Source organism: Phocoena sinus, chromosome 2 (genome assembly GCF_008692025.1).
Source record: "Phocoena sinus isolate mPhoSin1 chromosome 2, mPhoSin1.pri, whole genome shotgun sequence".
Lineage (NCBI taxonomy): Eukaryota > Metazoa > Chordata > Mammalia > Artiodactyla > Phocoenidae > Phocoena > Phocoena sinus.
The window spans coordinates 30,001,611-30,027,655 of NC_045764.1; the positions used below are offsets into that span (position 1 = coordinate 30,001,611).

Genomic DNA, 26,045 nt, shown 5'->3' on the forward strand with positions numbered 1-26,045 from the left:
AACAACGGCTTATATCTCACGCACGTTAATAATCACAACACTCTTATACAGACAAGGTCTAGGTGCCTTCTCAGTCTGTACTGACCTCTCTTTTTTCCTAATACATTTACCTTTACAATTACCATCTCTTTAATTAATGAAATGAGACCGAAGTTTGCAACTGAACTTTTCCATTATTCGGATTCTGAATGCATGAGAATCATCAATAACTGTTTAAACCCTCAATTATCTGGCAGTCCATACAAGGATATTTTACTGCAACAAAGGAGCATATCCCACTTAACTACATCTACTTTACCATAATGAAAGAGCAAAAGAATAAAGAACTTAGAAATTACATAACCACTTTCTAGATTAAAGTAAATACACAGGACGGGTGAGAACATGTGGCACTCCTCCTGCACTAATGTCAAACATCCAGAACAGCAGGCATTTAGGCTGCAATGGCCTCTGGGCAGGACTGGGGAACACACATTCCTGTCTTGTTGTTCATACTGTCTTATTGAACTGTTATAATATACATCACAAAGCTTATAATATCTTTGACAGTGTATAAAGTATTACTTATGCAAGAAAATCTGAAATCTTATAATTATCTTACACACTGAAATGTGTACAGCAGACACAAGCAATAGCAGACACTGACGTCTGCAAATAAATCCAGCACTTCCTATAGCTAAGTTGCCAAATACTTATTTTAATACAATGTCTGTTTCTAAAGTAGTTTGAGTTTTAATTTGGGTAAAACATGTTTCCCATCATCTTGACAAGTACTGTCAAAAAAGGCTTCCCTGGTGGCGCAGTGGTTGAGAGTCTGCCTGCCGATGCAGGGGACACGGGTTCGTGCCCCGGTCCGGGAAGATCCCACATGCCGCGGAGCGGCTGGGCCCGTGAGCCATGGCCGCTGAGCCTGCGCGTCCGGAGCCTGTGCTCCGCAACGGGAGAGGCCACGACAGTGAGAGCCCCGTGTACAAAAAAAAAAAAGTCTGGTCTCATTTCACATTTCTAATAGATAGTAATGACTGCCTAGGACAGACATTGTGTTAAGAATTTTGAGGCCAAGGAGCGAACTGTGGGAAGGAGCAGGAGGAGAGTGAGCCTCCAGGAAACTTTAAAAAAGAATATAATTATTAGTTGTGGTTTATGAAGGCATATTGTTTTCTGAAATAATCCCATCTCATAAGCATTAAAAATGGCCATGGCCATAACCACAGGTGGCACAGTACACAGGGACCGGATTACATAGTTTCATAAGCCAACCCTTTCATAAAGGATTTGAAACTTTAACCTAAGGGCAATGGAAGCCACTGAAGAATTCTCAGCAGAAGACAGTGATTAGACTCCCAGCAGCTATTTAGCCTGCACCAATCATGGTAATTCCATCTTATCAGCTGACATCAAGTCCAGCAAGTGCTATGTGACTCAATGAGGGAGAAGTGTGCTAGGGCTACTTTTAGGACCAATTCCTAGCCCTAAAAAAAGGCCTCTTCTCCCTCTAAATATCATTAGGTCTTAATATGATGCCCAAAACTGATGCAGCCTTCTTGCCGCCCTGAGGGGAACTAGCCTGAGAATAAAGCTGATGCTGAGGGCTGGACAAAGGAAAGATGGTCCTTTGAGCTGTTGCTTGTGTCACCTGGAGTCTTCCCTCTCTCTGGACTCCCAGTTAGATGAGAGAATAAGTTTGCATTAGCCAGTTTGAGTCAAGTTCTTCTGTAAGTTCCGGCTAAAAGCACCTTAGCTGATATAATACTTATTCCCATGTTGGTGGTAAGTGAAACCATGAGTCGGGATGAGACTCTGGAGGCAGGCAGGTAGTGAAGAAAGAAAGGAGTCCTAGGGCAGAGTGGGGAGCACCTCATGTTTCATTCTAGGCGGTAGAAGAGCAGCTGGTAAACAAGCAGCAGCCAAAGGTTCTAAAGAAAAGCAAAAGAGTGTGGCGTTACAAAAAAAAAAAAGTGTTTCAAGAAGGGAATGGTCAACTGTGCCTCTCGGCTGCTGAAAGTCAAGTAGAATGGAGGGCTGAAAGGCTCAGGTGGACTCAGCAACTTGGCAGTCACAGCACCTCCCTGGAACAGCTTCAGTCGTCTGATAATGTAGAAGCTGGACTGGGAAGAAGTACAGAAACAAAAAGAAAGATGATTCTTTGGATGAGTGTTCAGAAAGGAGAAAGATTATATAGGGGAGAAAAGAAAACCAGAGCAGTGGATGTGGAGTTCTGAAAAGATTTCTGTTGTTTTTGTTTTGTTTGTTTTGTAATGGTGAGATGATGTCAGAGTATATCTAAATGAAAATCGAAGAGACCAAGTATAGAAGGGAATGCAAATGAGACAGGTAAGAGGTTTCAGAAGGGATGATCTACAGAGACACAGGTGAAGAGAATGACAGAAGGAGATGTGAGGGCAGGCATGTCTGCAGATCTGGAGTAAAGCAAGTTACTTACTTCCCACAGGAAGCCTTCCTTCTCTGGAAAAAGAGGCTAAACTCCTCTACAAGAGTAATGGGGGGTAGAGAGGTGTGAAGAAAGTTTAGTAAGTCATTACTGAAAAGTGTACGGTGAACTGACCAGAGAAAGTCAGAGAGCCCAGATGACCATGTATGTTGGTTTCCAAGAACCTACATACAGTGTCATGAGCTCCGTAGTTTCCCTCTACCAGCATGCAGGTTGTTAGGGTAAATTCATCCAGAATTCAGGTTTTGTCTATACATTGTAGGCACTGAAAAGATAAACGGGCACTCTTTTGTCTACCTACATGCACTATGTGACCTACTATATGTACAGCACTGTACTAGGTATTATAAAGAAATTTTAAGTTAGTGTTCTCAGGTCAAGGAACTGGGAAGACAAGATAATTATAGGAAGGTAAGATAAATATAAGATGATTATAAAAGGCAACAGAATAAGAACTAGTTGAGGCAAACTTTAAATGCTGTAAGGGGACAGATCACTGTGGGATAGCAATAAGATGGAGAAGATGAAACTGATAGAGATCTCAAATGCCAACAAATTTTAAATTAAATTTTAAGCTAACTTCAGCACTGGGGGCAGAATGCAGAGGGGAAAGGAGGATACCTGAGCAAAAGTTATAAAGTATTATTAATATAAAAGTACTACTTGTGCATTAAAGAAAACACTTATTGAAAGAATAAACATAATTGGCTGAAGTAAAAGTTTTACTTAGGGGAACAGGAGATAAGACTAGAAAATTAGACTAAGAACAGACTCCAAAATATCCTGATGACAGGATCATAAGCTCTGGGAGAAGGAAAATGAATGAGGAGAGGTTTACAATTGTCTCCGAATACTGCCTATTAGCAGATTTCAGGCCACAGTGCAGGGAAAGAAAACAGGAACAGAGCCTGTGGTCTCCCTGAGTTGAGGAGACAGAGCAGACTGCAGTGACCAGTTTTCAGCTCAGCATTTCATTTCGTAGAATTCAAATTTTTTAGTCAATTACTTTCCCTATGAATCAGATGTCAGATCCTCTTCCCTCCCTATTATTATAATATTTAGAATCATTCTATGAAATAGTACCTCTACTTAGGAACAAAGAGTATATAAAATAATTTGTAATAGTATACCCATCTAACATTTTCCACTCTATTCTGCAAGGTCCAATTTTATAGGAATATTCTATTTAAAAATGCAGTTCTGACAAGAGCAACCAATATAATTCTTGAACATATCTGGTAATCTAAAACTGAGAAATTTATGTTTATTTAAGACAATCTGACGTAACACACTTTAAAATAGACAAAAGCGAGAGGACTGATGCCAATGGGACACGGCCTGCAGAGGAGGCTATGGCATCCGGCTGGAAGAGTGAACGACCTGCTCAGAACTTGAAGACCAACAGTCAGCTCCAGGCCAAATGAGGCTTCTCCAGGCCACTCCTCCTCCTCTAAAGCCCTGACTTCTAAAGACTGATGGATTCTGCACTAGAGAGGAAGGAAGAGAAACCCGTGCAAATTCTCAGGCTCTCCACAGGTCCTCAGGAAGCCCACTGGGAAGCCTCAGCATGCTGAGGGAGAAGTGCAAGAACAGGAGAGAACACAGATACTGGCCATCAGTGACTGGAGGGACAGTGAATCTCACAGCTCACAGGCTTCTTCCCTCAGAATCTTCTGGTACTCAGCTTAGACAATGAATCTGCTCCTGCTCTGGCCCTATCTCTGGGGAACAACCTGTAAGTAGAAATGACACCCCCAATCTGTACGAACATCAAGGATCACCTGAAATCCAGACAAAAGCCAAGGATACCCAGGTTGCTAAACAGCAGTGCCAGGAAAACCTCCTCAGATGGTCCCACTATCGCCTGCAGGCACAACTTCACCATGGCTGGCATAATCACCCAGGGAAAGACATCCAAGTGCTTCTGATGCCTGTCAGGGTCACAAGCTTACTCCACAACCTGCAGGAACACTTGGCCGCTGCTCAAACTACAGGAAATCTCAGAGACACTGAACTGGGTGGCAGCCTACCCCCGGACATCACTTGCCTCAGACACAATGCAGGACCATTAGGAAACACCAACAAACCCCACCTTTGCTATCCACCTTCCCTGACCATCAGCAGAGTAACAATACCAGAGCATTTCTGAGGAACCTGAAAAGACTTTAGGTTTTCTTCTGGGATATATTTATTTTTCAGGCTATTTTGATTATCCTGTGTAGGAAACTTCAAGAATAAGATTCCTGAAAAATAATTTCTGAGACAGAGAGCTGAAGGTTGTAGAGTACATCATTTTCTATAAACCATTACAAAAAGAACTTTCTGGAAGTCGTCACATATACTTGGCCTACTTAAAAAAATAAAAATTTGTAACTTTAAAAGTTAAAAAAAATCCCAACTGGGCTTCCCTGGTGGCGCAGTGGTTGAGAGTCCGCCTGCTGATGCAGGGGACACAGGCTCGTGCCCCGGTCCGGGAAGATCCCACATGCCGCGGAGCGGCTGGGCCCGTGAGCCATGGCCGCTGAGCCTGCGCGTCCGGAGCCGGGAGAGGCCACAGCAGTGAGAGGCCCGCGTACCACAAAAAGAAAAAAAAGAAAAAAAATCCCAACTGGAACTTTAAAATAGAGCCCAGACCCATCCCCAGAGATTCTGACTTAATGTTTTTGTTAAGAAAAAAAGTAGGGCTTCCCTGGTGGCACAGTGGTTGAGAGTCCACCGGCCAATGCAGGGGACGCAGGTTCGTGCCCCGGTCTGGGAAGATCATGCCGCGGAGCGGCTGGGCCCGTGAGCCATGGCCGCTGCGCCTGCGCATCGTAGCCTGTGCTCCGCAACGGGAGAGGCCACAACAGTGAGAGGCCCGCGTACCGCAAAAAAAAAAAAAGTAATTCAGATGCTCAGTCATGACTGAGAACCAGTGTACCATCAAGAGCTTCCCATGTGTCATCCAAAATCCCAAAGAATTTATTTAAAAGAATAAGATGCAAGTACTACTTCAAGGCTTACAACAGTATGTTTTTCGTTAGCATTTGTTTAAAATACGCAAATGAATCAAGAGAAAGTCTAACTTTAAACTGGATTGGTGGTTGTTCAGCTTTTAATTCACTCGGAAATAACTGAGACTAAAGCTAGGTTTATTTTAATAATCATAAGAAAATAAAATTTAACTTTCAAATTACTCAAGTGGAAGTTTCTTAACTAAAACAATCTAACACGAATACTCATCACAATCGAGAGGCTTCTTCAGTACTGTATGTGTAGAAAATATATGTGCAGAAAAAGAAAATATGTTATTTCAAAATAAATGATCAGGTATTTTGACATTACACTAAGTGTGGCATTTTTAAACATAAAAGAAATGTTAAATTATAAGTGCAGTAGAAAAATAAACCACTTTAAACTTTATATCCTCTATAATTTAAAAAGATAACATCTCTAATAGTAAATAAAATGCCCCAAAACCTTGTAAATATGGTATCAATGGCAAGCCCAAATAAAGCAATCTCACTTGTTCCTACCACAAGTACTGGCCAGCTTAAGTATATATATTCAATACTAATTTGAGAAGGGCTCCATGTCAAAACTCAGTTGAAAATTAAGAACTTGATCTCCCTAACAGCATTTTTCAGATACAGTTTTGAGACAGAAAAGCAATCAACAAGCAGATAAATCAAGAATCTACAAAAAAAATAAAGCGTTCATAATAGCTTTCAAGCTGAGATACTTTAGCCTTTATTAAAAGACTATTTCTTTTTAAAAAAATCTTTCTATAACTATTAAATATGGGAAAACCTTAAGTAATATCCCCGCTGATGGGCATCAACACAATCTGAACCTGGGCATGCTACAACTCAGTTGATCTATGTCTCACTTCACCATATGCTCCACACTATTTTATTTTAGACAATAAACACCTACTGACTCCTGAAGCCTCGACACTTAGAGTAACTTTCAGGAAATTAGCTATTTCAATCCAAAGTGAACTTACCCAACAGAGGGAATACTAAAAGATTCCTCAAGACAATGACTGCCCCTTCTCATGCAGCACAAAAACTTTAGTGGTAAAGTTAATTTCAAATATTTTCAAACATTTCTCTCCTATACATAAGTATTAAAATGATTGTAAGTTTCCCCACACACACCCTGTGGCAAGTTATCTTCAGAATGTGAGTTGCTAATAGTTACAGCAAGAAAATGAGCCAATTATTTATGCTTGTTCTTAGGTTACAAGCTGTCATTACCAGTGAAACTGGAATTAACCAGAATTTTATGTATGGGATGTTCTGATTACCAGGAGGTTTCTAATATTCCTTTCTTTCCATCTCCTACTTTTGAAAGAAGAGTGAGCATAGTTTCACGTTCCTTTACTATTCCATACTTTTGCAGACATAAATGTATACTTGTAAGATGACAGTGTATGAGTACAAAGATCCAAGAAGTTGGTGAGTTTTAGGGAGACAGAGCAGCCAAGTGCAGTATAGGGGTACTTCCCTGGTGGCGCAGTGCTTAAGAATCCGCCTGCCAATGCAGGGGACACGGGTTTGAAACCTGGTCCCGGAAGATCCCACATGCCATGGAGCAACTAAGCCCACGCGCCACAACTACTGAGCCTGCGCTCTAGAATCTGCAAGCCACAACTAATGAGCCCGCGTGCCACAACTACTGAAGTCCTCACACGTAGAGCCCGTGCTCTGCAACAAAGAGAAGCCACCGCAATGAGAAGCCCGCGCACTACAACAAAGGGCAGCCCACGCTCACCGCAATGAGAGAAAGCCCGGCGCAGCAACGAAGACCCAAGGAAGGAAAGAAGGGAAGGAGGAAGTAAATAAATAAATAAATATATATATTTTTTTAATGGAGTATAGGTTTGCTAGTCATAGACGTGAATTCAAATACCCCTTTGATCATGTGTTCTGTGTGACCCCAGGCACTAGTAATGTAACTCTTCCAAGTCTCTTCTCTATTATAAGTTATGTAATACTTATAACTGTGCTGTATAATATTGTAATTTATCATATAATCATACTATAATAAATACTTCCCTCATTATGCTACTGTGAGAACTAAAAGGAGTATGTAAAATGCCTAGGATAGTAGGTGCTCAATGACAGCTTCCTTTACAAACAATGGTGCTGCCACAAGCAATACCTTTACAATGAAAAACAGCTTTCTAAAAACTGCTTACAAAGACTTCTAAAGGGACATAATGTGTGTACATAATCAAAGTACAATGTATTTATGACAGATTATCTTGCAATACACCACAGTATCTTCCTCATTTTTAAAATATAGCATTTTAAATCCCAATTGTGAAAGTTGGTATTAAGTAACAAGCTCTCAAAACAAATCCATTTCTAACTATTTGTATCTATCTTTCTTTTGTTTACACGATAAATGCTTGGATAGGAAAGAAGAGTCTTCCTTCTTTAAATTCTATTTTAAGTTTACTTAGCACACAAACAGGTCAAATTAGGAAAAAATATTAAAGATTTTAAGTGGGACTATCTTTCATTTAAATGCTTAGATAGTATCAGGAGAACAAAAAAAAAGAATTACTAATCATAACAAAGTTGTTTTTAAAAATCCTCAAGTGGAGGCTTCCCTGGTGGTGCAGTGGTTGAGAATCCGCCTGCCAATGCAGGGGACACGGGTTCAAGCCCAGGTCCGGGAAGATGCCACGTGCCGCAGAGCAACTAAGCCCGTGCGCCACAACTACTGAGCCTGCGCTTTAGAGCCCGTGAGTCACAACTACTGAGCCCACGTGCTGCCAACTACTGAAGCCTGTGCGCTCTAGTGCCCGTGCTCTGTGAAAAGAAGCCACAATGAGAAGCCCGCGCACTGCAACGAAGAGTAGCCCCCACTCGCTGCAACTAGAGAAAGCCCACGTGCAGCAACAAAGACTCAACGCAGCCAAAAATTAAATAAAAAAATTTTTTAATCCTCAAGTAGTTAATAAAGTCACGAAGTTACAAATTAGAATGAATTTGAAATCAGTGTTGACTTCAAAAGTAATCTCAGCTCAAATACAATGTACCTTAACTCACAAACACTGCTCCAGGGCACCTGTACTTAATTTCTTGTTACACTTCATTGCACTTGCTTCAGTAACTGTGTTATCCAGCGTCTAGCACACAGCAGTTTCAATAAATAACTATGAATGAACTCAAGATATTAAAACATAGTCTACCTATTACAAGAAAATACAATATATTTTAATGTGCTCTTATGAAACATTATGAACTATAAAAGCACTTTTTAAAACAAAACTAGTTTACTATATTTAAATATTACTCAGTTTACAAAATTAAAACACTATGTATAAATTTTCAGCAACACACATTTTTCCAACTACTATATAAGAGTACAAGGTAATCTACTCAATATATTCCTCTCATCTCGGAAGAATAGATGAGTCCATGTGATCCCTTAAAAATGCTGATATGGGGCTTCCCTGGTGGCGCAGTGGTTGAGAGTCCGCCTGCCGATGCAGGGGACACGGGTTCGCGCCCCGGTCCAGGAAGATCCCACATGCCGCAGAGCGGCTGGGCCCGTGAGCCATGGCCGCTGAGCCTGTGCGTCCGGAGCCTGTGTTCCGCAATGGGAGAGGCCACAACAGTGAGAGGCGCGCATACCGCCAAAAAAAAAAAAAATGCTGATATGACAGTATTCCATTACCTTTGTCATTTCTATTAATCTCTTTGTCTATTTCTTTAATTTCACATGAAGTTAGGCACATGATTAGCCATTATGTATTGATGAATAGAAAACAAACCCCCAAAATACAATGAAAGATGTCTAAATATTTACTAGTTGAACATAAATTAGATTTGTAAAATTGAGTTGAATACCTAAGCCTAACAATTTGCCAAATTTCCCTACTAAATATGTAATGGTCTCTACAAATATTTTCTTAATTTCCAAATATTTTTTAAATTTTGCATACTGTTTATTTGCATTTGTAAGTAATTTGATATCAAATATTGTACAGCATTTTCACAATACAAACTACAGGCATACCTCATTTTATTGCACTTCACCTTACAGGCCTTCACAAATACTGTTTTCACAAACTGAAGGTTTGTGGCAACCCTGCATTGAGCAAGTCTACTGGTGCCATTTTTCCAACAGCATTTGCTCACTTTGTGTTTCTGTGTCACATTTTGGTAATTCTTGCAACTTAAATTCTTAAGTTTTTTCATTATTACTGTATTTGTTATGGTGATCTGTAATCAGTGATCTTTGATGTGACTACTAAAGCTCACTAAAGGCTCAGATGTTGGTTAGCATTTTTTAACAATAAAGTATTTTTTAATTAAGGTATGTACACTGGTTTTTGGACATAATGCTACTGCACACTTAACAGACTACAGTATAGTGTATATATAACTTGTATATGCATTGGGAAACCAAAAAACTCACATGACTTGCTTTATTGTGATATCTCCTTTACTGCGGTGGTCTGGAGCAGAACCCATGGTATCTCTGAGGTATGCCTGTAAATAGCTTTCCAAGAATTTTCTAAGCGGAAAATCAGTAATAGGCACACACACACACAAAAAGATCTTTCCTTAAGGCAGCACATATGTTTAAAATACTACATGTGAGATATTACATCATACTGCTGGGTACTTAGATTTCAATTTGTATCTCCCTTCCATTATGTTCATTTCTATCATTTCACCTCTTATCACAGAGATTCTCAAGCCTGTATGTTATATGGATCATATTCTCTCAAAAAACTACTACTGATGGTTCATTCACTGCTTATTATAGAGTATGTATGTGTGTTGAGGGGTGTGGGTGTGCTACAAGGAGGTGGGACTTAACACAATTAAAAGGAAGACTGCTATGCTTTTAAGATGATCATGTGTATGATTTTTAGAAGTGGGATAGTGTATGTAAAGAACTTTGCACAATGGCTGACACTTGGTAAACATACAATATATGATGCCTATTTTCATCATGGTACTCATTTATGTTATAAACTTGTGGATACAAAAACATTTCAAAAATCAAGACCAAAGGAAGACAGACCACTGATGATACGGAGGACCTTCAGACCACTATTGATCTTCACAGAATCACTGTACGAAAGCAGATTTACATTGTTTTGAAATGTTGACAATGCCACTGAAACAAAGTAACTGAAAGTCTTCATGTAAGAGATACAAATAGCAATTAAACTCCTTGTTTTTCAGATGGGTAAATTGAGACCAGGCATGGCAAGTTTAAATAATTTGCCCAAGATCACTCTGCTAGTAATGACAGAGGTGAGATTCAGACCCAAGTCACCTGGCCTCAAACTCATGTTGCTATACTACCTCCAATCAAATTACAAAAATCTAATCAACCTGTAAAAAATTCAACGTTAAGTCCAAGTTAAGGTTTTCAAACAGTGAAACTTTTTTTTTTTTCTTTAAGTCAGACTCTTCTCCTTAACATTTTCTCCTTTATTCCAGATACAGCCTCTTGGCTTAAATTTTTTCTATGGAGAATTCAATTAAACTATGGTAGGGGTAGGTAAACAAAATCTGATACCAGAGGTTTAGGGCTTTAAGCAACAGGAGGACATTATTTGATACTTTATTACAAATGTTACAATTCTTAATTAGCTTCAATCAGTGTCTCAATTTAGGTATGCCAAAGGGTACGAATGTCTCTGTTATGCACTACCTGAACAACCCTTAAAGGAGAAGTGGATACTGTTACAAAAAGGTGAGAGTTCAAAAAAACACAGGTCAATTCACAGAAACATGCAAGATGCCATACACTCAAAGTATCAACGTAATGATATCCTAAGAACAATGCATATGAACTAAGGAGATAATTTTAACATTTTAATTCATCTTTCTTTGTAAAGCTGGGAGCACTTACATGTTTATTTAACCACCATGCAACAGGTAACTGAAAAAATAAACTGCCCAATTACAAAAAGTAAAAGGGAGATTCCATTTTCATATGAACAACATCTAAGGGGAAACATATGAACAACATCTACAGGGAAAAAGTACCACAATAGAGATCCTCTGTTAATCATGCATGGAGTTAAGCAAGAAAAATATTTTATTGATTATGTCATAATCACAGACCATATTTTCTGACCTCTGATTCTCTAACTTGGCCATCTTATAAAGAAGAGTCCACCAAAATAATGACTAATCAACGCTAAAGACAAAGAAAATAACATGCCTGTACAAAATTCATATTTTATCTCCTGCTTGTACAAGTTAGAATTCAGAGAAGTCACAAAGGTGACCCTGCTTACCAGAAAGCACTCAAACTTTTAAAGGACAACCAAGACTATCTCTCTGCTAACTTCAAACCATTAATTAGAATCAATGACCCAAAAGCCTGAAAAGGTTATGCATCCCATAATTACTAAGGTACAACCACTACATTTCTCGGTTTAAAAGAAAAACGTTTTACTTTCTGCTCTTAAACAGACTAAATTATTTTTAAGCAGTCTCCTTTCCACAGGACACTGCTTACTGTAGGATGCAGAACACCTGGGTGAGGCAGACCAGAGGACCCAGGACCTAAACCTCAGTAAGCCCTATGGGCCTCTAAAAACCTGACCCAAGCGGGCCCCTCCAACCTTCAGGCACCCATCCCTCAACAGGGTACCTGCTTTGAGTTCACAGGACGCCGGATACTATGTACACACCCCACAAGCGCACAGGAAGCACCATGAACACACAGTATGTAACACCGGGTATGACATGCCCACACCGGGACCCATGTGGACCCGTATATAACACCAGGCACCACAAACAAACTAGGTACCATGCACACACCATATGTGACACCAGCAACCATGCCCACACCAGGTATGATATCCCCACCACATATAACACCAAGTACCAGGTGCACACCGAGCACCAGAAACACAACGGGTATCACGCATGCTCCCACAGTATACAACACCAGGCACACATTCGGGAACACGGACACACCAGGCAGCATGGACACACTAGGAATCATGCCCCACCACATACCAGGTGCACACTGGGCAACACCGACACACAGCATATAACACCAGGCGCCACGGACACACCGGGCACCATGACCACACGGTATGTTAACACCGACCACCATGGACACACTAGGTATCACACCCCCACCGTACATAACACCGGGCACCACGGACACACCGTGAGCGCCTCCAGCGCTGAGCCAGAAAGGCGTAAGGGGACAGTCCACGCGGAAGTTGGGGGTCCCAGGCCGGCTGCTGCGCCCCAGCTTAGCTCCCCTCCGGACGCCCGGCGGGATGGGTGGCGGACACTTAGGCGGTCCTGGGGGCCCGGGAGGATCTGCAGAGGAGGCGGAGGCCTCGCTGCCGCCCGTTACCAGCCCCGGGGACCAGGCCTCGCCTGGGCCCTTGGGGACCACCCTGCCCAGCCGCGGCCTTCGCTCCCAACAACTAGCCGTCAAGGCAGACGCCCGCCCCCCACCCGCCCCCAAACTCACAGGGCCGCGTCCCGGCGGACCCCGAGCCGAACCGCTGGCCCCGAGGCCTGGGCGCGCGGGGAGGACCGGCCCGGCGGGCGGCGCTCACGCGACTCCCCGGCTTCGCGGCCCGTGCAGGCCCCGCGCCGTCCTGCTCCTGCGGGGCCTCCTCCTCCAGCAGGGCCGCCCTTCCCCGGCCGGCCGAAGGCGGGGTGCGCAGCCGAACCCCCGCAGACCAGCAGGCCCCTGCCCGACGCAAACAAAGCTCCGCCGTCCACTCGGCGCTGTTTGCAGGGGGCGAGCAGCGGTCACGCCCGCGGCCCGAGAAGCTGCAGCCGGGCCCGAGCTCCACAAACACCCCGCCTCGGACACCCCGCCCGCGCCCCCGCCCCCGCCCCGCCACCGAGGCCGAGCGTCTCCCACCATTATGCTCCGGACGGTCCTCGCCGCCGCCGCCGCCGCGCCCGGCCCTCCCCCTCCGCGCCCGGCCCGCCGCCCGCGCCGCCTCCTTCCCGCCGCCTCCTCCGGGCCAGGGCCGGCGGGGAGCGGGGGGGCTGCGGTCTCCCGGCCTCCCAGCCACCGCGGGCCCGGCATCCCTGCCGCCCACGCCGGCTCCCCGGCCTCCCCGCCTCCGCTTACGCGGACCCGGCCTCCCTGCCGCCCGCCCCGGCTCCCCGACCTCCCCACCTCCGGCTCCACGGGCCCGGCCTCCTCCCTGGCTCCCCGGCTCCGCGGACCCGGCCTGCCCGCTCCGGCTCCGCGCCTCAGGGGCGCCATGTTTACAAGCCTCCACCACAGAAACTCGCGAGCACCCGGCGAGGGAAGCGCTGAGGCCCCGCCGCCGCACTTACGGTGTCTCCTCGCTGAGCGGCGGGCCGTGGCCGGGCGCGGAGTTGAGGCGCCGCCGCCGCCGGGAAAGTTTGCGTCCTGCGAGGCCGCGGCGCCGCTCACATGGCGGGCTGAGCGGGGCGGCCGCTCGCCCGCCGCCCCCGGGCTTTATTGTGTGGCCCGCCGGCCGGCCGCGCTGCGGGCTCGGGCTCGGGCTCGGCGCGGGCTCCCTCCCGGCCCGGCCCGCCGTGCACGCCCACACCCACCTTCCCGCCGTCCTGTGCTCCGCGCCTCTCCCCAAATTTGAGCATATTCTTACATATCCACACATGCACTTCATATCAACACACACGTGAAAGCTACGTACGTGCGGGCACGCGGGAGCCGGGAGCGGAGCGCACAAAGATCCGGCACCCGCAGCATCGTCAGCTCGGACCCGCGGCTGCGGGTACTGCCCGGCCGACGCCTGCTTTCGTGTGCCTCGTACCTGCCTAGATTCACCGTCGGAACGGCAGAGTCTTGGAGGAGCATTAATTCTTTAATTGGCAAGATCGGTAAAATGGTGTTAATACCTTTTAAAATCTGTCAGCGAAACAAATTGCGGGAATATGCTGAATTCCTCATGCTGAATTCCTCATTCCATATGTGCACAAACAGGACTTCAGAAAGAACGGGACCACCCATTACCGTTTTGGCAAAAACACTACCAATTTGTGTAAGGAGAAGGTTATCTTTCTTAGTTTGTAATTCTAGATCTAAGGAGAAGATCCTCATATGTGGATTAAGAAAGTCTCAGAGATAAGCATACTTAATTGATCCACATATTTTCTCTAATGACCTTTGTCCATAGGAGTTTAGAAGGAAGACCTATCAGCCAAAACTTCCTACTCTGATTCTCTTTGGACATATATACCTGAAAATCACCGGAAGACACTTGTCCAAGAAATTTGGGGATTCTAATCCAATTCAACAATCTTTCACAGCTGGTCTCTAAGTTAGAATTTAGAAATGGGTGGTACTTGAATAGGAGTTCTATGATGTACACCTGTGGAAGAAACATAGCATTTCATAGCCCTGGTTCTAATACATCCCAGAGAGATTTTGGTTATCTCAAGAGACATCACAAAATAATTTAAACTCATTTTAATTGTATGGATAAATATATTCCATTAAAATCGAGCAGAGGGATTAAAAGATGTCAGAAAAAAATCAAGCCATGCCTGGTTTGAATGCGGGACCAGGAATTCTAACAATGAATAGCTTTAAGTAAATCATCTTTTTTTTTAAGTCATCTGTAAAATAGAGGACTGCATGATTCTATATATTTCACAGAGGCCACTCAAGGAAAACATCATATATGTATAAAAGGAAACTTACATTTTAGGAAAGAAGTCACTAACCCTAACTGCACATTTTTCTACAAAGTTTTTAGCCATCATTTTTATTTTTGTACACAAATATTCTCTCTCATTCTACCTTGGTTTTGCCTAGAATTTAACCACTTGGCCCTATACTCCCTTCAGAACAGTTTTATTTACCTTATTTCCCCCCCAGCTGAATAACTAATAGGCAGGGGAGATGGTCTGGGGGCCAGTGGTTTGGGGTTGGGAGTTGAAGGGAGGCCCAGAAGACCCAAATAGTTATTTCCATACAACTTAGGTTTATACCATGAATTTATCTGCCAAACAGCAAAGGGAAGGCAAGGAACTGAGGTGTCAAGGAAAAGAGGGAAAAGGAAGAGTAGTGGGCTGTGAGGAATGGTTCACATCAACTTGGCCATGTTTCAGAGATTTAACACCACCCAAAGAAAGACCCCACGCAGCACTCCTAATTCTTCCCCAACCCCAACTAACGCTAGACAAGTAATGTCTGACTTGATCAGCATATCACTTTTCCCAGATTCTGCTTTAAGAAATATTATGTAAATAGAGAAGGCATGGATTATTCAACAGGTTGGTGTGGAATTTTTGTCTCTTTAAAAAAATAAATCATATCCTTACCTTACACTCTACACTTTAAAATAATCCAAATGACTTAAATAATACATATGTATAAACTGAAAATCATTATTCTAAAGGTAGAAGAAAATATAGGTGAATGTTTGTAATATTAGTGTGGAGAAAAATATCCTAAGCTCTAAAGCAATGATTTTTATCAGAAAAGAGTGATAAATTTGACTATATAAAAATTTATGTATCCTATATGTCAAAAACAAATATAGACCTATTTTAAAATACGCCCATTAGGGTTACAACTTTTATACTTTATAAGGAGTTTCTTCTAATACCCTTCTCCCCACTTTCTTCACATAAGGAGGACAGATTCAGATTTTTTTTTTTTTTTTTTTTTTTTTTTTTTTTTGGCGGTACGCGGGCCTCTTGCTGCTGTGGCCTCTCCCGTTGCGGAGCAGAGGCTCCGGACGCGCAGGGTCAGCGGCCATGGCCCACAGGCCCAGCCGCTCTGCGGCATGTGGGATCCTCCCGGACCGGGGCACGAACCCGTGTTCCCTGCACCGGCAGGCGGACCCTCAACTACCGCGCCACCAGGGAAGCCCAGATTCAGATTTTTTTAGGACCAGTTTAGAGAGGGTGACTTCACAGTTATATAGAGTTGGGGTATCCTGCTAAACTCCCATCTCAGAGTGTTCCTGGTTTGCTAGTATGTAGCAATAACAAGCTTATGCACGTGCTCCTGAAAGTCTTGCTTTTATTTGTTTAAAGTTTGGTTTTATGTTTCTATTTTGCATTAAAGGTTGAATTACATAAACTTTGAATACTGTATGTATGCTTTGCTTGAGAACATAGTCTTAAGTGTGATGTACAGAATAACTATAAAAACCTTCAGGAATGCAGGTGAACAGCACATTATACAGAAATTAGTGAATAGAAATTGTTATGTTGTGTTATCACAAGTACTGTAAACTAGTGAAGTAAAATAGGTCTATTTCAATGAGACTTGGTGTTTTTCATTTATGGGGACTCTGGAATATATATATACATATATATATATATATAAAATCACCTTTTCTAATTTAAAATAATAGTAGCTCCATTTTCAACTTACAATAATGTTTTTTTGATAACAAATTACTCTTATAAGGTGAGGAAGACTGTACAAGTAAAATTAAAAGGCAAACAAACTGGGAGAACATATATATATATGCAAGAAATAAGAACTAGGGTAATAGTCTTTAAATATAAAAAGCTATGTCACATCAGTAAGATAAATACCACACACACCACCAAAAAAAAGAAACAAGGCCATGGATAATTTAGGAAAAAAGAAATATAAATTATTAATAAATATTAACAAATGTTCAGGTTCCCTAGTAATATAATGACAAAATAACACAACACTGCTTTTCTTCAATGGCAGAATTCTTCTTCAATGATAATGCTATTGAGGGTTAGCGAGATGGACACTCTTTCATACACTATTGATAGGAAATTGAATTGGTATGAATACTGGTTGAAATGCCAGAGCCTTAAAAATAGTTATATCTTTAAGCCCAGACGTCCACATTTAGAAATCTATCCTAAATATATCTTCTGAAAGACAAGCAAGAATGTATGCACAAATTGTTCTTCCCAGCTTAAAAAACGTCAATGATTTTCTGCAGCATCTTGAATAAATCAAACCCTGTTCTTTGGCTCACAAGGCCCAGCTTTGCCTGGCCCCTACCTACTTCCTAATTTTAACCTCATTCTACGTTTCATTCCTGCCTCACTAACCTTTGTCCCATATCAGAACAGTACAAAGTTTGTCCCCTCCTTCTGGAACATCCTTCCCCTGTCTCCTTGGGGATAATCCTACTCATTCTTCAGGTGTCTATTCAATTGTCACTTTTTCCAAAAACTGAGCCCCCAATCTAAGTTGGTGCTCTCTATTTTTCTCCATAAGACAAGATTATTGAAATGATATATTTACCTTAGAGTTTATAGACTAACAAGCTGATTTGCTCTCCATAGCATACCCAGACACCCAATGAATGTGGTAAATGCAAAAGTGGCACGGAAGAATTGGTGGTCTTGTTGCACTTGAGAGGGTACTATCAAGGTACTAGCGTTTTGCTTTTAAATAACATAATACCAGTGGCTCTGTCACTCAAGTATTGTAGGCCTTCTTAATGCATGTTAATCAACATTACATGTTAATTAAATCATGTTATACTTAGGTTAATAGCTCAGGGCTGTGGGATAAAGGATATTGTAAATGCAGGTCTCCCAAGCCCTGAGAGGAGCCAAGTAATGTTCTCTCTGGCCATGCAAGCATGAGTGAGAGAGTGTGTGTGTGTGTGTGTGTGTGTGTGTGTGTGTGTGTGTGAGAAAGAGAGAGAGAAACAGGCAGGTATATATGCCTGGGGTGATATTTTTGAAGCATATTAACACGCTTTTCTCCTTTGCATTTTCATGCACGAGATCCCTAGTTAGCCTAAGGCATCTGCGTACCTTGGAGGACATTAGGATTGGCACAGCAAGAATTTATATGGACAGAAAGTCAATATCAAGTGGCTAACACTCCAAATAAGAAATATTAATCTACAGCAAGATGAACGGATTGCAAGCATGGCTTTGTTCAGAGATAACACAATTCTCCAAATCACTTTTTCTCCTTTTTTAACATTCTTAGAAACAGATTTGGCATAGGAGACCTGAACTTCACCACCCAGGGTCAGGGCTGGAATGAAACTGGGGGGGAAGAGGAGGCAGGAAGTTGGTAGTGAGGTTTGTAACCACTTAGGGTTAGACACTTTTTCCAAATATTTGTAACTCAAAAATATTTGGCACTCAAAACTATTTGATGAATTAATGAATGAGATTCATTACAATGTTTTTTGTAATACCAATAAAATAAAGTTGAAATAAGATAAAAATCCAGCATTAGAAACTGTTCACTGGAAAGGAATATAAAATCACAGATGCATATGATTTCAATTTTGTGAGATATTAAAAGGAAATACTGTGGAAGGAAATGTTAGCAGTGAACATTTCTCTGGGTTACAGATATCTTCTTTTTTAAAAATCTTTTTTCCATAATTAGGAAAAAATTACTAATAATACTAGCCTAAGAGACTGGTTATTCCCACAACACTATGTATCCCTTACTTGAAATAATATATGTTTTCAGAAAACTAATAAAATTAAGTTGTTTAGAATCTTATTTTCCATTGATTTCTTTAGTCAGTGTAGATGGAGATTTTGTGCCTGCAATCTATCCATAGCTCACATCCAAAAATTTATATAAAAAGCCAAAAAAATGTAACTGTTGGGCAATTGAAGCTAATAACAATGAATGTGAATATATGTGGGTAGTGGTCACAGCAACCTCTCCAGGCATCGGTTTTCTCCTTTGTAAATGAGGGAGGTTTACTCACTGCCTTTTCAGGTTCCCATTGGCACCAAAGTTCTACGATCTCCAAAGTGCTACCCTCACACCTGTTCCCAGAGTTCCTTTCGTCTCTACTGTTCTATGGACCCTTGTGAAAGTTTGTTTATCAGATGTTCTTTCTCTTCATGCGCCCTTATTCTCTTTACCCCTGGTTTGCTTACTTTCATTTTCCCCATTCTGATTGTTTTTGGCAGAGTGTTAAATGATTCCTGGCCTCTGAACAGACACCACCACACCTGTTAACTCCAGGTAGAGGCCTCTCTCCTACTTCTTTATCTAACCATAGAAAATACCAGGAAATGCACATCTGCATTTTTATAATCATCCTCCAGCCTCTTGTCAGAGATAACTTTTCAACATTGTCACTTTTTTAAGGAGGACAAAATTTAGTCACATTCTACACCATCATCTTATTAAGAATTTCTTATAGTGAGTTTACATTAAAATAAAAGACACCTGCATTACCCATTATTACTAAGGTCTACACTCTCAGTGATGGCAGATGAACAAATCTGATCACATGGAACTGTGAACAGAAGGCCCTTTTCAATGCTACATTTTACATAAATTCTTTTCTCTCTTTGCCACCCAACAAATGAGAACCTTTGGGAACTATTCTGAGTTTCTTTAAAATCCAGTACTGTGGTGTATAGTATTTAATATATTCTCTTTTATTCCCTTCCTTCAGCTTCATGATAGTTGTTATTAGGTATTTATGTCCCTTCCCACACAGATTCATATTTGATAAAATGTCAGATCTATTCAACACAGTACTGGAAGTCCTCGACACAGCAATTAGACAAGTAAAAGAAATAAAAGGTATCCAAATTGGAAGGGAAGAGGTAAAATTGTCATTGTATGCAGATGACATGATACTATATATAGAAAACCCTAAAGACTCCACACAAAAACTACTAGAACTGATAAACAAATTCAGCAAGGTAGCAGGATACAATGTTAACATACAGAAATCTGTTAAATTTCTTTACACTAACAATGAAATATCAGAAAGGGAATTTTTTTTTAAAAATCCCTTTTAGGGCTTCCCTGGTGGCGCAGTTGTTGAGAGTCCGCCTGCCGATGCAGGGGATGCGGGTTCGTGCCCCGGTCCGGGAAGATCCCACATGCCGCGGAGCGGCTGGGCCCGTGAGCCATGGCCGCTGGGCCTGTGCGTCCGGAGCCTGTGCTCCGCAATGGGAGAGGCCACAACAGTGAGAGGCCCACATACTGCAAAAAAAAAAAAAAAAATCCCTTTTAAAAGAACATCAAAAAAAAAAACAACTTAGGAATAAACCTGACCAAGGTGGTGAAAGACTTATATGCTGAAAACTATAAAACATTGGTAAAGGAAATTGAAGGTGATTCAAAGAAATGGAAAGATATATCCCATGCTCTTAGACTGGAAGAATTAACACTGTTAAAATGGCTATACTACCCAAAGCAATCTACAGATTTAATGTTATCCCTATCAAATTACCACTGACAGTTTTCACAGAACTAGAACAAATAATCCTAAAGTCTATATGGAACCACAAAAAACCCAGAACTGCCAAAGCAATCCTGAGGAAAAAGAGCAAAGCTGGAGGCATAACCCTCCCAGTCATCAGACACTACTACAAAGCTACAGTAATCAAAACAGCATGGTATTGGCACAAAAACAGACACATGGATGAATGGAACAGAATGTAGAGCCCAGAAATAAATCCACACACCTATGGTCAATTAATCTTCAACAAAGGAGGCAAGAATATACAATGGAGAAAAGACAGTCTCTTCAGCACGTGGTGTTGGGAAAGTTGGACAGCCACATGTAAATCAATGAATTTAGAACACTCCCTCACACCATACCCAAAAATAAACTCAAAATGGCTTAAAGACTTAAATATAAGACATGACACCATAGGGCTTCCCTGGTGGCACAATGGATAAGAATCTGCCTGCCAACGCAGGGGACACAGGTTCGATCCGTGGTCTGGGAAGATCCCATATGCCATGGAGAAACTAAGCCCGTGCACCACAACTACTGAGCCTGTGCTCTACAGCCCGCGAACCACAACTATTGACGCCTATGTGCCTAGAGCCCGTGCTCAGCAACAAAAGAAGCCACCACAATGAGAAGCCCACATACCACAACAAAGAGTAGCCCCCTCTTGCCGCAACTAGAGAAAGCCTGCGTGCAGTAACAAAGACCCCACACAGCCAAAAGAATAAATAATTTTTAAAAATACTAAAAAAAAAAAGACATGACACCATAAAGTTCCTAGAAGAGCATATAGGCAAAACATTCTCTGACATAAATCATATTGATGTTATCTTAGGTCAGTCTCCCAAGGCAAAAGAAATAATAGCAAAAATAAACAAATGGGACCTAATCAAACTTAAAACCTTTTGCACAGCAAATGAAACCATAAACAAAACAAAAAGACAACCTATGGACTGGGAGAAAGTATTCTCAAAAGATGAGACCAACAAGGGTTTAATTTCCAAAATATACAAACAGTTCATACAATTCAATAACAAAAAACCCAAACAACTCAAGCAAAAAATGGGCAGAAGACCTAAATAGACATTTCTCCAAAGAACACATACAGATGGCCAATAAGCATGTGAAAAGGTGCTCAACTTTGCTAATTATCAGAGAAATGCAAATCAAAACTACAATGAGGTATCACATCACACTGGTCAGAATGGCCATCACTAAAAGGTCTACAAATAATAAATGCTGGAGAGGGTGTGTAGAAAAGGGAACCCTCCCACACTGTAGGTGGGAATGTAAATTGGTTCCACCATTCCACTGTATGGAGAACAGTATGGAGGTTCCTCAAAAAACTAAAAATAGAATTATCATATGATCCAGCAATCCCACTCCTAGGACATCTATCCATAGGAAACCCTAATTCAAAAACATACATGCACCCTAATGTTCATAGCAGCACTATTTACAATAGCCAAGACATGGAAGCAACCTAAACGTGATATATATATCACATCTCAGCCATAAAAAAGCATGAAATAATGCCATTTGCAGCAACATGGATGGACCTAGAGATTATCATATGAAATGATATGTCAGACAAAGACAAATATCATATGATATCACTTTATGGAATCTAAAATATGATTCAAATGAACTTATTTACAAAACAGAAACAGACTCACAGACATAGAAAACAAACTTATAGTTACCAAAGGGGAAAGAGGGGGCTGGGGGGAGGGAAAAATTAAGAGTTTGTGATTGGCAAATGCGAGCTTCTGTGTATAAAATAGATAAACAACGAGGCCCTACTGTATAGTACAGGGAACTGTATTCAATACCTTGTAATGAACTATAACAAAAAATAATATGAAAAATAATATATATGTATTTATGTATAACTGAATCACTTTGTACACCAGAAACTAACACAACATTGTAAATTAATTATACTTCAATTTTTAAATTAATCAATTAATCAATAATAAAAGAAAATGTCAGAGTATTTTTTTTTTTGCGGTATGCGGGCCTCTCACTGTTGTGGCCTCTCCCGTTGCGGAGCACAGGCTCCGGACACGCAGGCTCAGCGGCCATGGCTCACGGGCCCAGCTGCTCTGCGGCATGTGGGATCTTCCCGGATAGGGGCATGAACCCGTGTCCCCTGCATCGGCAGGCGGACTCTCAACCACTGTGCCACCAGGGAAGCCCCAGAGTATTTTTTATCTTAGACTTTGGAATTAATTGTATCTTGTTCTGAAGGATCCTCCATTTTTTGATATTTAGAGAAGCTTTCTTTCAGATGTGGATAATTGACATAAAATTAAAAGTGATGTTATCTTTATGCATGTTTTGGGTTTGTAATACCAATAGAGTTGAGAGAAATTTTTTAAAGCCTTAGGGGACAGGGACACTAGAGATAATTCTAAATAAATAGTTCATGAGAAAATTGTCTTCTATTAGCAGTGAAATATAAAATGTCCTTCTCTGTTCTTACCTTCTCTCTAGTATTTGAAGGAAACTATCTCACTGAATTGCCCAGCTTGATAAATCCCTTAAAAAGCAGAAGAAAAATGTATGAGACATTTTAGATCTCCCAGCGGAAATGTGTAGGAATTAAAAATCTAGATGAACAGTAAAACGAAAGTAAATAACTGTAGCACCAAATTATACTTTCTTAAAAATTATTACATTCCAGAAATGTTTCCTGAATCATTTGTTCATTGTCTCTACATCTGCAGTTTGATGGTCTCTTTTGCTCATATGCAGTATTTAGGTAAATTTGGAGAAAAGCTGCAGAGAGCACTACATACTTCCTTTTTTTTTTTTTCTTTTTATTTAACTGCAGACAGAATTTCAAACACAGGAAGTTCTGCTTCCTCGACAGCTGCACGCAAAAACCAATGCATTTCTTTCTGTTTCTGACGCAAGTCTGTCCAAAAGGCCACCTCTTGCAATCGAGGCTTTTTCTGCCTCCCTCTTCATGGTGAAGGCCTGGGTTAACTTTCACACACATGCCATTCAAGGGTGAATTGTCATTTCTTATTTGTACTCATTTCTCTTTTCTTATTGCCATTTTGAAAACTCCTCCAGGATATGGGCAAAGAAAGTCAAAGAAAAAGTGAAACTCTGCACATTTTTGGTTTTTATTAGTAATCGTATTTTTTTTAAAGGAAAGTTGCTGAAAGAGAAACTAAGTGAATCTACAGATTAGAACATCAAGGGATAAGTACAGAGTTTCTTACATAGTTGCTAATGTACTGAATGTTAATTATAAAACTGTCTTAGTGTATGCCTCCATTCTAGGTAAGCCTATAACTGAAATAAACAGTTGCCATCTGTTTTAAATGCATATGTATTTATTTCTAGTTAACATTTAACCAAGAGTTTCTGTTAGAGAGGTGCTTAGTTGTTATATGTTAAACACATTTTGGAATCCTTTACGTAAATGGCGTATTATGTCAGCAAGTTCTCACGCGTGCACGTGCACACACACACACAATAGCAGCGTGGGTAAATAAGTTGTGATTTATTCATAGAGAGGATTTATGTAATCATTAAAGAAGTTGTTGATAAAGATTCTTTTTCCATATTAAGTGAAAAACTATGATATTCATTGGAGAAAATGATCACAACCATATAAAAATATATATTAATTGAAAAAAGACAAGAAGGAAATATGATAAATTGCTAAATATATTAATCTCTGGCAAGTAAAATTTATGTGGTTCACTTTTTCTTTTTTATATTTTTATTTTCTTGATCCTGTATTCATTTTGCAGTTATAAAAAAAAGTTGTGAAAATAAAATATTTTTCTAGGTCAAAGGAATTGAGTATTGACGCTTTTATATTTTTCAACCTAATAACATTTGTCTTCAGATTCCCTGAGTGGGATTTTTGAAAAATAAAAATAAGGGTTAAGGGACTTCCCTGGTGGCACAGTGGTTAAGACTCTGAGCTCCCAAGGCAGGAGGCCCGGGTTCAATCCCTGGTCAGGGAACTAGATCCCACATGCATGTCGCAACTAAGGAGCCGGCAAGCTGCAACTAAGGACCCTGCCTGCCTCAACTAAGGAGCCCGTCTGCCACAACCAAATAAATAAATAATTTTTAAAAATAAGAGTTAGGCCAGACTTAAGTGTGTTCTTTAGGAAAATGGTAATCCAATAGAATAAGCTGGAATCCAATTAGAAGAAAGTGCTCATGGCATTTCATGTACGTTTTCCCTCAAACTCAGTTTTTAAAAGTCAGTTCAATATTTTACATTGAAAATTATAATGATGTTGAGCTCACACAGATTATAAAAGTAAGGAACTTTCCATGTGATAGTGAGGAGTTACAGTTACAAAGTTTATCTCATCCATCAATGTAACTTCGATTGTGAAATCCCTTATACAATAAAGACCTTTATTCAAAAAACTAAAATATTCTGAGCTCTATGTTGTAGGGAGTGAAATGCCCTTTACCACACTAGCTCATTTCATCCTTAACAACTGATTACTTCGTTACTCACATTTTACTCAGGAGGAAACTGAGATTGAGAAAAATAAAATATCTTTCCTACGCTCAGAGCTGGCAAGACTGAACTCACACTTGCATCCAGGATTACCTACTGACAGAATCTGAAGTCTGGGCTATTCTTGATATCATTTCAAATGTATTCCTCAGTTAGAAACACATTTTTAAAAAGAACTTACCTATAATATCACACACACACACACAAAATCTCTCTGCCTTGCATTAAAATTTCTATTCTGCCATCAGAATAAGAAATTAAATTTTTAATTTTTTTTCTTTTTTGGCCACACAGCATGCAGGATCTTAGTTCCCTGAACAGGGATCGAACGCGTGCCCCGTGCAGTAGAAGCACAGAGTCTTAATCACTGGACCACCAGGGAAGTCACATAAGAAATTAAATTTTTAAAATAGAAGATGCACATTCATTAAACAAAGGATTTCAGATATGTGAAAAACTCTAAAACAAACAAAGGAAAAGAAACCCAAAATACTGTATTCAAATGAGTCACCCAAAGTGAAAAAGAAGAACTTTCCCTTTGATCATCTACTGCTTAGGACCATAGAATTCACATTTGGGCTCACCTTGGTTATTGCCTTTTTCACTTCCTTTAAGAAGTCTAGAATGCTTAGATTCTGCTCTGGCAAGATTAGGTTGATAATGCCAGCGAAAGAGAAGAACTCATCAGGTGTGAGAGTTACAATTCTTAGGTTCTTTTATTTATTTTCTTTTTTAGCGATTTTTTTTTCTTTTTTTACTCTAAACATTACTATCTTATTTTTTCTAACTTTTTATTAATTAATTTTTTTTTTTTTTTTTGCGGTATGTGGGCCTCTCACTGCTGCGGCCTCTCCCGTTGCGGAGCACAGGCTCCGGACACGCAGGCTCAGCAGCCATGGCTCACGGGCCCAGCCGCTCCGCAGCATGTGGGATCTTCCCGGACCAGG

General features: G+C 41.0%; 1 protein-coding gene across 17 annotated transcripts in view; it reads right to left on the reverse strand.

The window, feature by feature from the left end:
- Nucleotides 1-14,210, reverse strand: part of ZMYND11 (zinc finger MYND-type containing 11) — a 139,811-nt gene extending 125,601 nt beyond the window's left edge. For 4 of the 17 annotated variants that reach the window (XM_032622372.1, XM_032622373.1, XM_032622365.1 and 1 more), the window contains exon 1: nucleotides 13,319-13,428. The gene's annotated coding sequence lies outside the window, so the exon portion shown is untranslated. Of the gene's footprint in view, nucleotides 1-12,916; nucleotides 13,140-13,318; nucleotides 13,429-13,582; nucleotides 13,716-13,746; nucleotides 13,958-13,989; nucleotides 14,037-14,090 lie in introns of those variants that run through there. The other 13 variants (XM_032622375.1, XM_032622370.1, XM_032622368.1 and 10 more) reach the window with 10 other exon arrangements.
- Between the last annotated feature and the right edge of the window lie 11,835 nt (nucleotides 14,211-26,045).